The following is a 13,509-nucleotide window of genomic DNA, read 5'->3' as shown; positions in this document are numbered from 1 at the left end:
TTCATCTTTTCTACTTGCCCATTTACTTGGAGTCTGTAGGGCATATGCAGTTGCCAATTGATTTTTAGTGCTTTACTTATTGCTTGTACAATTCATGTACAAAAGTGTGAACCTCTATCTGAAGAGATGCTCTTAGGCATTCCAAACCATGGTATAATCTCGTTCAACAAGACTTTAACCACTCCTTTTGATTCATTTTTTTCTACATGGGAAAGCTTCAGGCCATCCAGAAAATGTGTCAGTCAAAACTAAGAGATAACAGGACCCCCCCCCCCTTTTCTTGGGAGCTCAGAGAAATTAATTTGCCAAATTTCACCTGGGAAATGCCCTTTACTTATTGCCCTTGGGTGTATTTTGTTCCAGTATTAAAAACAAAGTTCACATTGGGATGTGACTTGCTCTATTGTGATAAATAAATTTGGTCCTGCTACTCTAGTCCTTAAATGCTAATAGAGTGAATCTAAGCCCCAATAGCTTTATCATGTTTTACTTTTACAAATTGCCACACTAATTTTTCTAATAGTATTAACTGACTCTGTTTTTAGTTAACCTCACCCATTGTCTAACACCTTACCTTCATTTTCATGTATCCACTTATAATCTGTTTCTTGATATTCTACCTGTTGATCTGTGTCTAGTTCTTCTAGCGCTAAAGCTGCTACTGATAGTTCTTTACTTCTTGCAGCAGCTAATTCAGCTTCTGCATCAGCTTTTCTGTTTCTTATTTCCAGGACAGTGTTACCTTTCAGGTGTCCTTGGCAGTGCATAATTGCCACCTGAGAGGGGAGTTGTACAGCTTCTAATAATCACAGAGTTTCTTCAGTATATTCCACAACTTTTCCTTGAAGAGTTAAAAGTCCTCTTTTTTCCAAATTGCCCCATGAGTGTGAACTATGCCAAAGGCATATTTGGAGTCAGTCCAGGTGTTGATTTATTTTCCTTCTGCCAATCCTAAAGCTCGAATGAGAGCCATCAGTTCTGCTTTCTGGACTGAGGTTCCTGCGGGCAAAGGATTTGATTTGATTACCTCAGTAGTGGTGGTCGCAGCATACCCAGCCATCCTCACACCTTGTCTTATGAAACTGCTGCCATCGGTAAACCAGTCTTCTGCATCCAGGGGTGGTTCTTCTTTAAGGTCCAGGCAGCTGGAGTGCACTGCTTCAATGGTTTCCAGGCAGTCCTGCACAACAGGTGCAGCCGAGATTCTTCCTTCTAGGAATGAAGCTGGGTTAACAGTGTTAGTCACCTGAATGGTTATGTCATCTGATTCAGCCAAGATTACCCGATATTTCAGAAATTGGGAGGGTGACAGTCAATGATTTCCTTTCTGTTCCAGTACCATAGATACTGTGTGGGACACTAACACAGTAATTTTCTGTCCCATTGTACATTTCCTGGTTTCTTCTAGATCTATGATCATTGTTGCTCCTGCCCTTAGGCAGGTGGGTCATCATTTGCTTACTTCATCCAACTGCTTGGAGAAGTAGGCTACTGTTCTTTTGTATGGCCCTTGTTGCTGAGCCAGGACCCCCAGAGCCATTCCTTGTCGTTCATGCGAGAACAAACAAAAGGGCTTCGTTACGTCAGGCAATCCCAACGCCGGGGTCCTTATGAGTTCTCATCTCAGTTGTTTGAAGGCTCCACTTGCTTCGGGGGTCCAGATGAGGTTGCTCTTAGTCATTTTCAGCAGGTCATATAAAGGCTTTGCAATTAGCCCATACTGATATATCTATAAACAACACCAACCTGTCGTTCCTAGAAAGGCTTGAAGGTTTCTCACCATCTGTGGTTTCGGTGTCTGGCAGACAGTTTCCTTTCTTGTTGTCCCCAGTGATCATTGTCCTTCAGATACTTTGTAATCCAGGTACACCACTTGTTTCTGCACTGGAAGTGCTTTCTGTTGAGAGACTCGATACTCATTTAAGTCCATAAAGTTGAAGAGGTTTACTGTCCATTGAACACATTCTTCTTGTTTTTCAGTAACAATCAATAGATCATTCACATATTATAAAAGTACACCCTTTCCCGGTGGTGACTGCGATTGTTCTAATTCTTTAGCTAATTAATTCCCAAAATTGTGGGAATATTTTTGAACCCTTAAGGTAACACTGTCCAAATGAGCTGAGTTTTCCTTCCTGTGGTGGGATTTTCCCACTTGAAGGCAAATATCTTTTGACTTTCCTGTGTTAAGGGAAGGCAGAAAAAGGCATCTCTTAAGTCTAATACTGTGAACCAAATTACACTTTCTTTTAATATGTTAATAAGGTATTTAGGTTTGCAACAGCTGCATGTATGTTTTAGCTATTTTATTTACTGCTCTTAAATCCTGAGCCAACCTATGTGTTCCATTTGTCTTTTGACTGGTAAAATTGGGGTGTTGCAATCTGATTCACACTCTACAAAACCTTAATTTCAAAAAGTTGTCTATTATTGGCTCAATCCCTCTTCTATCTTCCAGCTTCAGTGCATATTGCTTCCTAACTACTGGTTTTGCTCCTGTCTGTAATTCTATTTCAGTGGGAGCTGCTCTTTTGACTTTCCTGGTGTTTCAGTAGCCCAAACTCCTGGGTATACCTGATCTAAAATTTGATTGACATTTGAATTACCCTGGCTTGGCTCCACATAGCTCATTGCTAAACTCAGAGCTGCTATTAATTGTTCTTCCTTTACCTTAAGTTCAAATTTACCTTGTTTGAATTCTATTACAGCTTCCAGATTTTCTAGAAGGTCTCTGCCCAATACGAGTTTGGATAAATTTGTTAAATACAAAAACTGATGCACTCCCATTTGTTTTCCAATTTTGAACTTTAGTGGTTTCAAAAGAAAGCTTTTCTGATTGGCCAGTGGCACCCACGACTTAAACATATTTATCACTTTTAGGTATTAATTCAAAACAGAAAATGTAGCCCTGGTATCAATTAGAAAATCTAATTCTTCTTTTTCTTCCCCTAGCTTAATTTTTACCAGCAGGTCCCCTAGCACTGGCCTGCCGGCCCCCCCCTTCACTCAATACTCTGTAAGCAACAACAACCTCTCCTGTGCCTGTATTTCCACCTGTTAATTCAGGGCATTCTTGCTTCCAGTGTCCCTCTTTTCTGCAATGTGCACACTGGTTCTGACCCAGCCTTGTCTGTCGGGGAGGCAAACCTTACATCTGTTACACAAGGCTCATACATATAACTAACAGTTGCAAAACTGACAAATCTTAATTCTAGGTCTTATCCAAAGTGATGTGCTTATAGTTAACTCTTCAGCACTACCTCTCATATAGCAACTCTTAGCATGATAATACCTTTAACTATGTGCTCCTGGATGTTTCAAGGTAAGCAAGATATATCAGGTACACAATAACAATACTTGGCCGAATACAAACAAAACCAGACCAGACCAGACTAGAGGGGATATTCCCCTGGGAGAGCGTCCTCTCCCGTGTTCCCTGCGAGACGGCGTCCCGCCTCGACTCACGGGTACCCAGAACCAGAATAAACAAAACCAGAAACCAGATACAAATACCTTTCATCAATAGGCAGTGTTCTTGTCCAGCCCCCGCAAGAAGCCACCGAAGAAGGGAGCCCCTTCAGGTAAAAAGACTTACCCGATGGCGCCCAAGGGGGTCCCGTCCTCCGGGGGATTCCGCAGCCGGGTGGAGAAGGTGTGCTGCCGCGGTCGCCAAATGAATCCGAAAAATCGGTCCAAGAAACTGCTCAGAGACCTTTTTATCTTTAAGCAGCAAGGTATTTGTTTATTCAACGTTGGGAGCAAGCCAGCTCGCGCTGGACAAACTTGCTCACCGGCTCCTCAGAAAATCAGCACTTTTATAGAATTTTCAGATGCGATTAAATGCATATTCAAACGATTACAACATCTATCAATACATATTAAAAAATAGGCGCAGTATAGGCGGAGCTTGGGGCGGTGCTTCTCTTGGTACCACATTTCGAGGGGTCGTTCCTATCTTCATCCATAGGGCAGGGGTCTCTAACTCATCTTCCTCAGCTTGACCCTTCTTCTTTTCCATTGTTCTTGACCCGCTCACTGAAGCTTGGCAAAGGCCCTGGCTCCCAGCCTATTTCTTCTATTCAAATGTCTACCTGATCCTACTGTATCTCTAATTTATTGCTTCTAGGTCTATTACATGTTCTTGTACTATGCTCTTAAGCTTTGGTCCAGTAAGTAGAACAGAATGAGCACAGATCGTTTTGGATGTTGGCAGCTTGTTAGCAGGCCCAAATTTCTTAGTTAACTCTTTTGGGCCTAGCCTCCTGTTTCACTGCAATGGCCGGTCCGACCTCCTGAAAAATCAAATCCAAAAGAAGATTGCTGCCAGACAAAAGGTGCCACCACGGAAAGCTCTTTGATGCCCAAGAAGTGCCCAGGCTGTCCCAACAACTGCACCTCAAATCCTAAGCTTCCAGAGTTTTTTTCCTTAGGGAAAGGGCTGCTGTTCCCTTTTTTCAGCCCTCTGGTGCAATGGCCTATCCCACCTCCTGAAAATTAGAATCCAAATAAAGATTCCTGCCAGACAAAAGGTGCGACTACAGAAACATCTTTGCTGGCCAAAAAATACCCAGGCTGCCCCAAGAACTGCACCTCAAAGCTAAAGCTTCCAGACTTTTTTTCCTTAGGAGAGGCCTGCTGTTCCCTTTTTTCTGCCCTGCGCTGCAATGACCTGTCCCACCTTCTGAAAAATTTACTCCAAATGAAGATTCCTTCCAGACAAAAAATGCCACCACAGAATGATCTTTACTGCCCAAGAAGTGCCCAGGTTCCCCACCAACTGCACCTGAAGCCAAAGCTTCCAGACTGTTTTTCCTGGTGGAAAGAGCTGCTGTTCCTTTTTTCAGCCCTGCGCTACAATGTCCGGACCCACCTTTTAAGAAATTGAATCCAAATAAGATTGCTGCCAGAAAAAAGGTGCCACCACGGAAAGCTCTTCCTGCCCAAGAAAGACCCAGGCTGCTACACCAACTGCACCTCAAAGCCAAAGCTTCCAGGCTTTTTTTCCTGGTGGAAAGAGCTGCTGTTCCCTTTTTCCAGCGCTGCTCTGCAATGACCTGTCCCATCTCCTGAAAAATTGAATCCAAATAAGATTCCTGCCAGACAAAAGGTGCCACCACGGAAAACTCTTCCTGCCCGAGAAGTGCCCAGGCTGCCCCACCAACTGCACCTCAAAGACAAAGCTTGCAGACTGTTTTTTCTGGTGGAAAGAGCTGCTTTTGCCATTTTTCAGCCCTGCACTGCAATGGCCTGTCCCACCTTCTGAAAAATTTACAGGAAATGAAGATTCCTGCTAGACAAGAGGTTCAACCACAGAAAACTCTTGCTGCCCAAGAAGTGCCCAAGCTGCCCCAACAACTGTAGCAGAAGCGAAAGGATCCAGACTTTTTTTCCTGGTGGAAAGAGCTGCTGTTCCCTTTTTTCAGCCCTTCGCTTAACTGGCCGGTCCCACCTCCTGGAAATAGAATCCAAATTAAGATTCCTGCGAGACAAAATGTGCAACCACAGAAAACTCTTCCTACCCAAGAAGTGCCCAGGCTCCCCACGAACTGCACCTTTGAACCACGTTTTTTAGATTTTTTTTCCAGGAGAAAGAGCTGCTGTTCCCTATTTTCAGCCCTGCGATGCACTGGCCGGTCCGACCTTTTTAAAAATTGAATCAAATGAAGATTCCTGCCAGACAAAAGGTGCCACCACAGAAAGGTCTTACTGCCCAAGAAGTGCCCAGGGTGCCCCAACAACTACACCTCCAAGTCAAAGCTTCCAGACTTTTTTTCCTTAGGGAAAGAGCTGCTGTTCGCTTTTTTCAACCCTGCGCTGCAATGGCCGGACCTACCTTTTAAAAAATTGAATCCAAATGAAGAGTCCTGCCAGACAAAAGGTACCACCATGGCAAGCTCTTCCTGCCCAAGAAGTGCCCAGGCTGCCCCACCAACTGCACCTCAAAGCCAAAGCTTCCAGACTTTTTTTCCTTAGGGAAAGGGCTGTAGTTCCCTTTTTTCATCCCTCTGCTGCAATGGTCGATCCCACCTCCTCAGAAATAGAATCCAAATGAAGATTGCTGCCAGACAAAAGGTGCCAACACAGAAAGGTCTTGGTGCACAACATGTGCCCATGCTGCCCCAAGAACTACACCTGAAGCCAAAGGTTCCAGACTGATTTTCCTGGTGGAAAGAGCTGCTGTTCCCTTTTTTCAGCCCTGCGCTGCAATGTCCGGTCCCACGTCTTTAAAAATTTACTCCAAATGAAGATTCCTGCCAGAGAAAAGTTGCCACCAGAGAAAGGTCTTGCTGCCCAAGAAGTGCTCAGGCTGCCCCAAAACTGCACGTGAAGCCAAAGGATCCAGACTATTTTTCCTGGTGGAAAGGGCTGCTGTTCCCTTTTTTCAGCCCTGCGCTGCAATGGCCTGTCCCACCTCCTGAAAAATAGAATCCAAATGAAGATTGCTGCCAGAAAAAAGGTGCCACCACGGAAAGGTCTTTGCTGCCCAAGAAGTGCCAGGGCTGCCCCAACAACTGCCCGTGATGCCAAAGCTTCAGACTTTTTTTCCTTAGGGAAAGGGCTGCTGTTCCCTTTTTTCAGCCCTCTGCTGCAATGGCCGGTCCCACCTCCTGAGAAATAGAATTCAAATGAACATTCCTGCCAGACAAAAGGTGCCACCACAGAAAGGTCTTGGTGCACAACAAGTGCCCACGCTGCCCCAAGAAGTACACCTGAAGCCAAAGGTTCCAGACTGATTTTCCTGGTGGAAAGAGCTGCTATTCCCTTTTTTCTGCCCTGCGCTGCAATGGTCGGTCCCACGTCCTGAAATTTGAATGCAAATGAAGATTCCTGCCAGAGAAAAGGTGCAACCACAGAAAGGTCTTGCTGCCCAAGAAGTGCCCAGGCTGCCCCACCAACTGCACCTCAAAGCCAAAGCTTCCAGACTGTTTTCCTGGTGGAAAGAGCTGCTGTTCCCTTTTTTCCGCCCTGCGCTGCAATAGCCGGACCCACCTTTTGAAAAATAGAATCCAAATGAAGATTCCTGCCAGACAAAAGGTGCCACCACAGAAAGCTCTTTGCTACCCAAGAAGTGTCCAGGGTGCCCCACCAACTGCACTTCAAAGCCAAAGCTTCCAGACTTTTTTTCCTTAGGGAAAGGGCTGCTGATCCATTTTTTCAGCCCTCTGCTGCAATGGTCGATCCCACCTCCTGAGAAATAGAATCCAAATGAAGATTGCTGCCAGACAAAAGGTGCCACCACAGAAAGGTCTTGCTGCCCAACAAGTGCTTACGCTGCCCCAAGAACTACACCTGAAACCAAAGGTTCCAGACTGATTTTCCTGGTGGAAAGAGCTGCTGTTCCCTTTTTTCTGCCCTGCGCTGCAATGGTCGGTCCCACGTCCTGAAATTTGAATGCAAATGAAGATTCCTGCCAGAGAAAAGGTGCAACCACAGAAAGGTCTTGCTGCCCAAGAAGTGCCCAGGCTGCCCCAACAACTGCACCTCAAAGCCAAAGCTTCCAGACTGTTTTCCTGGTGGAAAGGGCTGCTGTTCCCTTTTTTCCGCCCTGCGCTGCAATAGCCGGACCCACCTTTTGAAAAATAGAATCCAAATGAAGATTCCTGCCAGAGAAAAGTTGCCACCAGAGAAAGGTCTGGCTGCCCAAGAAGTGCTCAGGCTGCCCCAAAACTGCACGTGAAGCCAAAGCTTCCAGACTATTTTTCCTTAGGGAAAGGGCTGCTGTTCCCTTTTTTCAGCCCTGCGCTGCAATGGCCTGTCCCACCTCCTGAAAAATAGAATCCAAATGAAGATTCCTGCCAGAAAAAAGGTGCCACCACGGAAAGGTCTTTGCTGCCCAAGAAGTGCCAGGGCTGCCCCAACAACTGCACGTGATGCCAAAGCTTCAGACTTTTTTTCCTTAGGGAAAGGGCTGCTGTTCCCTTTTTTCAGCCCTCTGCTGCAATGGCCGGTCCCACCTCCTGAGAAATAGAATTCAAATGAAGATTCCTGCCAGACAAAAGGTACCACCACAGAAAGGTCTTGCTGCACAACAAGTGCCCACGCTGCCCCAAGAACTACACCTGAAGCCAAAGGTTCCAGACTTTTTTTCCTGGTGGAAAGTGCTGCTGTTCCCTTTTTTCAGCCATGCGCTGCAATGGCCAGTTCCACCTCCTGAAAAATTGAATCCAAATAAGATTGCTGCCAGACAAAAGTACCACCACAGAAAGGTCTTTGCTGCCAAAGAAGTGCCCAGGCTTCTCCACCAACTGCACCTCAAAGCCAAAGCTTCCAGACTTTTTTCCTGGTGGAAAGGGCTGCTGTTCCCTTTTTTCAGCCCTTCGCTGCAATGGCCGGTCCCACCTCCTGAAAAAATGAATGCAAATGAAGATTCGTGCCAAACAAAAGGTGCCCCCAAAGAAAGCTCTTGCTGCCCAAGAAGTGCCCAGGCTACCCCAACAACTACACCTCCAAGTCAAAGCTTCCAGACTTTTTTTCCTTAGGGAAAGAGCTGCTCTTCCCTTTTTTCAGCCCTGTGCTGCAATGGGCGGTCCCACCTCCTGAGAAATAGAATTCAAATGAACATTCCTGCCAGACAAAAGGTAACACCACAGAAAGGTCTTGGTGCACAACAAGTGCCCACACTGCCCCAAGAACTACACCTGAAGCCAAAGGTTACAGACTGATTTTCCTGGTGGAAAGAACTGCTGTTCCCTTTTTTTCAGCCCTGCGCTGCAATGACCGGTCCCACGTCTTTAAAAATTTACTCCAAATGAAGATTCCTGCCAGAGAAAAGTTGCCACCAGAGAAAGGTCTGGCTGCCCAAGAAGTGCTCAGGCTGCCCCAAAACTGCACGTGAAGCCAAAGGATCCAGACTATTTTTCCTGGTGGAAAGGGCTGCTGTTCCCTTTTTTCATCTCTGCGCTGCAATGGCCTGTCCCACCTCCTGAAAAATAGAATCCAAATGAAGATTGCTGCCAGAAAAAAGGTGCCACCACGGAAAGGTCTTTGCTGCCCAAGAAGTGCCAGGGCTGCCCCAACAACTGCACGTGATGCCAAAGCTTCAGACTTTTTTTCCTTAGGGAAAGGGCTGCTGTTCCCTTTTTTCAGCCCTCTGCTGCAATGGCCGGTCCCACCTCCTGAGAAACAGAATTCAAATGAAGATTCCTGCCAGACAAAAGGTGCCACCACAGAAAGGTCTTGGTGCACAACAAGTGCCCACGCTGCCCCAAGAACTACACCTGAAGCCAAAGGTTCCAGACTGATTTTCCTGGTGGAAAGAGCTGTTGTTCCCTTTTTTCTGCCCTGCGCTGCAATGGTCGGTCCCACGTCCTGAAATTTGAATGCAAATGAAGATTCCTGCCAGAGAAAAGGTGCAACCACAGAAAGGTCTTGCTGCCCAAGAAGTGCCCAGGCTGCCCCAACAACTGCACCTCAAAGCCAAAGCTTCCAGACTGTTTTCCTGGTGGAAAGGGCTGCTGTTCCCTTTTTTCCGCCCTGCGCTGCAATAACCGGACCCACCTTTTGAAAAATAGAATCCAAATGAAGATTCCTGCCAGACAAAAGGTGCCACCACAGAAAGCTCTTTGCTGCCCGAGAAGTGTCCAGGGTGCCCCACCAACTGCACCTCAAAGCCAAAGCTTCCAGACTTTTTTTCCTTAGGGAAAGGGCTGCTGTTCCCTTTTTTCAGCCCTCTGCTGCAATGGCCGGTCCCACCTCCTGAGAAACAGAATTCAAATGAAGATTCCTGCCAGACAAAAGGTGCCAACACAGAAAGGTCTTGGTGCACAACATGTGCCCACGCTGCCCCAAGAACTACACCTGAAGCCAAAGGTTACAGACTGATTTTCCTGGTGGAAAGAGCTGCTGTTCCCTTTTTTCAGCCCTGCGCTGCAATGGCCGGTCCCACGTCTTTAAAAATTTACTCCAAATGAAGATTCCTGCCAGAGAAAAGTTGCCACCAGAGAAAGGTCTTGCTGCCTAACAAGTGCTTAGGCTGCCCCAAGAACTACACCTGAAGCCAAAGGTTCCAGACTTTTTTTCCTGGTGGAAATGGCTGCTGTTCCCTTTTTTCCGCCCTGCGCTGCAATAGCCGGACCCACCTTTTGAAAAATAGAATCCAAATGAAGATTCCTGCCAGAGAAAAGGTGCCACCACAGAAAGCTCTTTGTTGCCCAAGAAGTGTCCAGGGTGCCCCACCAACTGCACCTCAAAGCCAAAGCTTCCAGACTTTTTTTCCTGGTGGAAAGGGCTGTAGTTCCCTTTTTTCAGCCCTGCGCTGCAATGGCCGGTTCCACCTCCTGAAAAATTGAATCCAGATAAGATTGCTGCCAGACAAAAGTACCACCACAGAAAGGTCTTGCTGCCCAAGAAGTGCCCAGGCTACCCCAACAACTACACCTCCAAGTCAAAGCTTCCAGACTTTTTTTCCTTAGGGAAAGAGCTGCTCTTCCCTTTTTTCCGCCCTGTGCTGCAATGGCCGGTCCCACCTCCTGAAAAATTGAATCCAAATGAAGATTCCTGCCAGACAAAAGGTGTCAACCACAGAAAACTCTTCCTGCCCGAGAAGTTCCCAGGCTGCCCTAACAACTGCATCTTAAAGCCAAAGCTTCCAGACTGTTTTTCCTGAGAGAAAAGACCTGCTGTTCCCTTTTTTCAACCCTGCTCTGCAATGACCAGTCCCATCTCCTGGAAAATTCAATCCAAATGAAGATTCCTGCCAGACAAAAGGTGCCACCACAGAAAGCTCTTTGCTGCCCAAGAAGTGCCCAGGGTGCCCCAACAACTGCACCTCCAAGCCAAAGCTTCCAGACTGTTTTTCCTGGTGGAAAGAGCTGCTGTTCCCTTTTTTCAGCCCTGCGCTGCAATGGCCGGTCCCACGTCTTTAAAAATTTACTCCAAATGAAGATTCCTGCCAGAGAAAAGTTGCCACCAGAGAAAGGTCTTGCTGCCCAAGAAGTGCTCAGGCTGCCCCAAAACTGCACGTGAAGCCAAAGGATCCAGACTATTTTTCCTGGTGGAAAGGGCTGCTGTTCCCTTTTTTCATCTCTGCGCTGCAATGGCCGGTCCCACCTCCTGAAAAATAGAATCCAAATGAAGATTCCCGCCAGAAAAAAGGTGCCACCACGGAAAGGTCTTTGCTGCCCAAGAAGTGCCAGGGCTGCCCCAACAACTGCCCGTGATGCCAAAGCTTCAGACTTTTTTTCCTTAGGGAAAGGGCTGCTGTTCCCTTTTTTCAGCCCTCTGCTGCAATGGCCGGTCCCACCTCCTGAGAAATAGAATTCAAATGAACATTCCTGCCAGACAAAAGGTGTCACCACAGAAAGGTCTTGGTGCACAACAAGTGCCCACGCTGCCCCAAGAAGTACACCTGAAGCCAAAGGTTCCAGACTGATTTTCCTGGTGGAAAGAGCTGCTGTTCCCTTTTTTCTGCCCTGCGCTGCAATGGTCGGTCCCACGTCCTGAAATTTGAATGCAAATGAAGATTCCTGCCAGAGAAAAGGTGCCACCACAGAAAGGTCTTGCTGCCCAAGAAGTGCCCAGGCTGCCCCAACAACTGCACTACAAAGCCAAAGCTTCCAGACTGTTTTCCTGGTGGAAAGGGCTGCTGTTCCCTTTTTTCCGCCCTGCGCTGCAATAGCCGGACCCACCTTTTGAAAAATAGAATCCAAATGAAGATTCCTGCCAGACAAAAGGTGCCACCACAGAAAGCTCTTTGCTGCCCGAGAAGTGTCCAGGGTGCCCCACCAACTACACCTCAAAGCCAAAGCTTCCAGACTTTTTTTCCTTTGGGAAAGGGCTGCTGTTCCCTTTTTTCAGCCCTCTGCTGCAATGGTCGATCCCACCTCCTGAGAAATAGAATCCAAATGAAGATTGCTGCCAGACAAAAGGTGCCACCACAGAAAGGTCTTGCTGCCCAACAAGTGCTTAGGCTGCCCCAAGAACTACACCGGAAGCCAAAGGTTCCAGACTTTTTTTCCTTAGGGAAAGGGCTGCTGTTCCCTCTTTTCCGCCCTGCGCTGCAATAGCCGGACCCACCTTTTGAAAAATAGAATCCAAATCAAGATTCCTGCCAAAAAAAAGGTGCCACCACAGAAAGCTCTTTGCTGCCCAAGAAGTGTCCAGGGTGCCCCACCAACTGCACCTCAAAACCAAAGCTTCCAGACTTTTTTTCCTTAGGGAAAGGGCTGTAGTTCCCTTTTTTCAGCCCTACGCTGCAATGGCCGGTTCCACCTCCTGAAAAATTGAATCCAGATAAGATTGCTGCCAGACAAAAGTACCACCACAGAAAGGTCTTGCTGCCCAAGAAGTGCCCAGGCTACCCCAACAACTGCACCTCCAAGTCAAAGCTTCCAGACTTTTTTTCCTTAGGGAAAGAGCTGCTCTTCCCTTTTTTCCGCCCTGTGCTGCAATGGCCGGTCCCACCTCCTGAAAAATTGAATCCAAATGAAGATTCCTGCCAGACAAAAGGTGCCAACAACAGAAAACTCTTCCTGCCCGAGAAGTTCCCAGGCTGCCCTAACAACTGCATCTCAAAGCCAAAGCTTCCAGACTGTTTTTCCTGAGAGAAAAGACCTGCTGTTCCCTTTTTTCAACCCTGCTCTGCAATGACCAGTCCAACCTCCTGGAAAATTCAATCCAAATGAAGATTCCTGCCAGACAAAAGGTGCCACCACAGAAAGCTCTTTGCTGCCCAAGAAGTGCCCAGGGTGCCCCAACAACTGCACCTCCAAGCCAAAGCTTCCAGACTGTTTTTCCTGGTGGAAAGAGCTGCTGTTCCCTTTTTTCAGCCCTGCGATGCAATGGCCGGTCCCACGTCTTTAAAAATTTACTCCAAATGAAGATTCCTGCCAGAGAAAAGTTGCCACCAGAGAAAGGTCTTGCTGCCCAAGAAGTGCTCAGGCTACCCCAAAACTGCACGTGAAGCCAAAGGATCCAGACTATTTTTCCTGGTGGAAAGGGCTGCTGTTCCCTTTTTTCATCTCTGCGCTGCAATGGCCTGTCCCACCTCCTGAAAAATAGAATCCAAATGAAGATTCCCGCCAGAAAAAAGGTGCCACCACGGAAAGGTCTTTGCTGCCCAAGAAGTGCCAGGGCTGCCCCAACAACTGCACGTGATGCCAAAGCTTCAGACTTTTTTTTTTTTAGGGAAAGGGCTGCTGTTCCCTTTTTTCAGCCCTCTGCTGCAATGGCCGGTCCCACCTCCTGAGAAATAGAATTTAAATGAACATTCCTGCTAGACAAAAGGTACCACCACAGAAAGGTCTTGGTGCACAACAAGTGCCCACGCTGCCCCAAGAACTACACCTGAAGCCAAAGGTTCCAGACTGTTTTTCCTGGTGGAAAGAGCTGCTGTTCCCTTTTTTCTGCCCTGCGCTGCAATGGTCGGTCCCACGTCCTGAAATTTGAATGCAAATGAAGATTCCTGCCAGAGAAAAGGTGCAACCACAGAAAGGTCTTGCTGCCCAAGAAGTGCCCAGGCTGCCCCAACAACTGCACCTCAAAGCCAAAGCTTCCAGACTGTTTTCCTTA

General features: G+C 47.2%; 1 long non-coding RNA gene across 1 annotated transcript in view; it reads right to left on the bottom strand.

Moving 5' to 3' along the window:
* LOC127463751 (uncharacterized) overlaps positions 1-2,704 on the bottom strand; it is a 51,496-nt gene extending 48,792 nt beyond the window's left edge. The window contains exons 1-2 of the long non-coding RNA XR_007900923.1: positions 2,596-2,704; positions 535-2,360 (exon numbers count right to left, since the gene is read on the bottom strand). This is a non-coding gene — a long non-coding RNA (uncharacterized LOC127463751). The remainder of the gene's footprint in view (positions 1-534; positions 2,361-2,595) is intronic.
* Between the last annotated feature and the right edge of the window lie 10,805 nt (positions 2,705-13,509).

Source organism: Manacus candei, unplaced genomic scaffold (genome assembly GCF_025592945.1).
Source record: "Manacus candei isolate 608988 ecotype Guabito, Panama unplaced genomic scaffold, ASM2559294v1 h1tg000172l, whole genome shotgun sequence".
NCBI classification, from domain to species: domain Eukaryota; kingdom Metazoa; phylum Chordata; class Aves; order Passeriformes; family Pipridae; genus Manacus; species Manacus candei.
The sequence above is the reverse complement of the archived record's forward strand: the minus strand, read 5'-3'. Positions and strand labels throughout refer to the sequence as shown.